Source organism: Myotis davidii, unplaced genomic scaffold, assembly GCF_000327345.1.
Source record: "Myotis davidii unplaced genomic scaffold, ASM32734v1 scaffold304, whole genome shotgun sequence".
Lineage (NCBI taxonomy): Eukaryota > Metazoa > Chordata > Mammalia > Chiroptera > Vespertilionidae > Myotis > Myotis davidii.
The window spans coordinates 123,695-127,242 of NW_006297661.1; the positions used below are offsets into that span (position 1 = coordinate 123,695).

The window sequence follows — 3,548 nt, forward strand, 5'->3', positions numbered from 1 at the left end:
ACCCCCACCTCCACCACCACCAAATAAACCTCAGTAATAATTTTAAAGAGAGATCAGGCCATCTAGCTAAACAGTTTTGATAATTCTAAGGTCATCTGCCATAAACAAATTTTTTCTCTTTAGTTTTATATATGTCTCAGAAATGATTGAGTGATACTCTAGCAATTCTGGAGACTCTATTTTAACACCTTCTTTATATCACACAGTAAATAGCATAGGAGTTGTGTCTAAATGTACATTTTTAATTATTTATTTATAATTATACTATTGCATGAGCTTCCTACTAAAATGTCTTTATGCTCTAGATAACATTCCTATATCATAGCAATGTGGTCAAGTGTAGAATTAAATTTTAAAGATTTCTTTCTATAATAGACTTCAATCTACAATTAGGTGTTAAATGTTCATCCTACCCAAAATAATCTACAGATTCAATGCAATTCCTATCAAAATTCCAACGGCCTTTTTTACAAAAATACAAAAATAAATCCTAACATTCATATGGATCCATAACAAAACCACAGTATCCAAAGCAATCTTGAGCAAGAAGATCAAAGCTGGAGGCATCACACCGCCTTACTTCAAAATATTTTACAAAGATATAGTAATAATGACAGTACAGTTCTAGCATAAAAATAGATATGTAACAGCAATGGAACAGAGTAGAGAGCTTAGAAATAAATATACACATTTATGTTCATCTGATCTTTGACATAGGTGCCAAGAACACACAAAGGGGAAAAGACAAGTATCTTCAATAAATGGTGTTGAGAAAACTAGATAATCATATGCAGAAAAATGAAATTGGACCCTTATCTCAAGCCATATACAAAAATCAATTCAAAATGGGTTAAAGACTTAAACATAAAACCTGAAACTAATGCTACTAGAAGAAAACAGGGGAAAAAAGCTTCTTGACATTGATCTGGGCAATGATTTTTGGGGTAAAACCCAAAAGCAAAAGTAAACAAATAGGGCTGTACCAAACTAAAAAGCTTTTCCCAGCAATGGAAACAATCAACAGAGTGAAGCAACAATTTACAGAAAGGAAGAAAATTATTTCAAATCATCTGATAAACAGTTAGTATCCAAAATGTATAAGGAACTCAACTCAATAGCAAGAAAACAAGTAGCCCAATTTAAAAAAAAACACAGAGGACATGAGTAGACATTTCTCAAAAGAAGATAACAGGTATATGAAAAAAGTACTCAACACTACTAATCATCAGAGAAATGCAAATCAAAACCACAATAAAAATCACCTCACACCTTTATGAATCCACCTAAGTGTTCGTCATTTGCAACAACACTGATGAACCTGGAGGACACTGTGCTAAGGGAAATAAAGCAGGTATACAAAGACAAGTACTGCATATTCTCATTCGTATGTGGAAATTAAAAAAGTTGAACTCTTCGGAGCAGAGAGTAGAATGGTGATTATCAGGAGCGGCAGGGTGGGGGAAATGAGGAATTATTATTGGTCAAAGGGTACAAGCCTTCAGATATGTAGGATGAACAAGTCTGGAAACCTAATGCACAGCATGGTAACTATTGTCAACAATATTGCACTGTAGACTTGAATTTGCTGAGAATAGATCTAAATTAGTTTTACATTCACATAAAAGGTAATTGTGTGAGGTGATAGATATGGTAATTAGCTTACTATGTTAACCATTTTACAATGTATACATGTATCAAAAAATTACATGGTACATCTTAGAAACATACAATTTTTATTTGTCAGTTATATTTCACTAGTAGTCCTGTGCATGAATCCATGCGCCAGTAGCTCTCTGAAGGGCCTGGCCACTCTGCACCAGCTGCCCAGAGGCCTTCCGCAGCCAGGATGAAACACTTGCCTTGTCGCCACGGTGATGAGGCAAGCATTCCACCATGCCGCTCATGCTGCCCGTTCTTGGAGGCCGCCCCTGTCTAGACTGGGGGTCTCCAACGGAGCTGAGAGGACTGGGCGCCGCCATCTTGTGGCTATGGGTGCCACCATCTTTGTGATGGACTGATGGTTAATTTGCATATTACCCTTTTATTAGATAGAACTAGAGGTCCGGTGCACAAAAATTTGTTCACTCAGTGGGGGAGGGTTCCTCAGCCTGGCCTGTGCCCTCACGCAATCTGGGACCCATCGGGGAATGACCATCTGCTGGCTCAGGCCTGCTCCCTGAGGGATTGGGCCTAAGATGGCAGTGAGACATCCCTCTGGCAGCCTGGCAGCCCTCAGGGAATGTCCACTTGCCAGTGGGGAGCAGACCTAAGCTGCAGTCAGACATCCTTAGCGCTGCTGAGGAGGCAGGAGAGGCTCCCAACCACCACCACTGTACTGGCAGCCATCAATTGCAGCTAGCTATACCCCCTTTAGGATGGGGGTCCCCACTGGGGTGCCTGGCCAGCCTGGATGAGTAGATGGCTGTTTTCAGGCTGGCCGGCAACTGAAGCTCCCAGCCTCTCTTTTATTTATTTATTTTTTTATTTTGGGATTTATTTACCTTCTATAATTGAAACTTAGTTGCTGTCACTGAAGCTGAGAGTCAGCTCCAGCTCTGAGGCCACGGCCTGCAGAAAGCAGGTATCTGGGGTTTGTTTAGCTTCTATAATTGAAACTTTGTTGCTTCCGGAGGTCAGAGCCGGGCCGCGGCAGACGGGAACCCTTGGCTTCCTTCATCACTGGAGCAAGCAAGCCTTCTGCTCGCTTCAGCTGCGTGGCTGCCAGCTGCCATCTTGGTTGGTGGTTAATTTGCATATCACCCTGATTAGTCAATGGGAAACGTAGCAAAGGTACGGTCAATTACCCTTTTGTCTTTTATTAGATAGGATTAGGCTAGAAGAAGAAAAATTAGGCAATTTTTCTGAAGTAGCCACCCTGTGATCAGTCTCTGTCCCCCAGATGCAGGTCTCTTGGAGGACAAGATGCATAGCACTGCAACAAACAGGCACTTTATACACCAGACTAGGAAGAGGTTGGACTTTTCATTACCATCCAGGTGAGATGGTACCTATTGGCAGGGAAAAAATTAAAACATTTGGTAGTGTCCAGTTTGCTGAGAATGGGGAGATTTAAATATTGTACTAAGAACAAAAATTAGAGAAAAATGGTGGCATCTATCAAAATGTAAAAACCAAATTTGTTTGAACCATAAATTTTCTTCTAGGGAATCATGCTACAGGTAAATAAGTTTGTACATGCACACATATACAAACATTCACACACATATACAAACATTCACACACACACACACACACACACATACACACACATATATATATGCATACATACAATTATAAACACAAACACCCATACATTTATATAGACACACACATGCATCCAGACAAATAGACCACATTGCAGGGTGCTAATTACAACATGGTTGGTAATAGGAAAAAAAAAAGAAAGAGTGGAAACAAGATAAATGTCATCAATGGTGACTGGTTAAATAAACTATGGCACCAAAATGCAACAAAGTAAAATACTAGTATCCAGTTTTTTGAAAAATGAAATAGCTTTACATATTGAAATAAAAAACATATGTCCAAGA

General features: G+C 39.5%; 1 long non-coding RNA gene across 2 annotated transcripts in view; it reads right to left on the bottom strand.

The window, feature by feature from the left end:
* The window catches only part of LOC107184592, a 103,639-nt gene extending 102,354 nt beyond the window's left edge, over positions 1-1,285 (bottom strand). Inside the window, exon 1 of one of the 2 annotated variants that reach the window (XR_001515469.1) lies at positions 1,270-1,285. This is a non-coding gene — a long non-coding RNA (uncharacterized LOC107184592). The remainder of the gene's footprint in view (positions 1-1,269) is intronic. The other variant, XR_001515466.1, reaches the window with a different exon arrangement.
* Between the last annotated feature and the right edge of the window lie 2,263 nt (positions 1,286-3,548).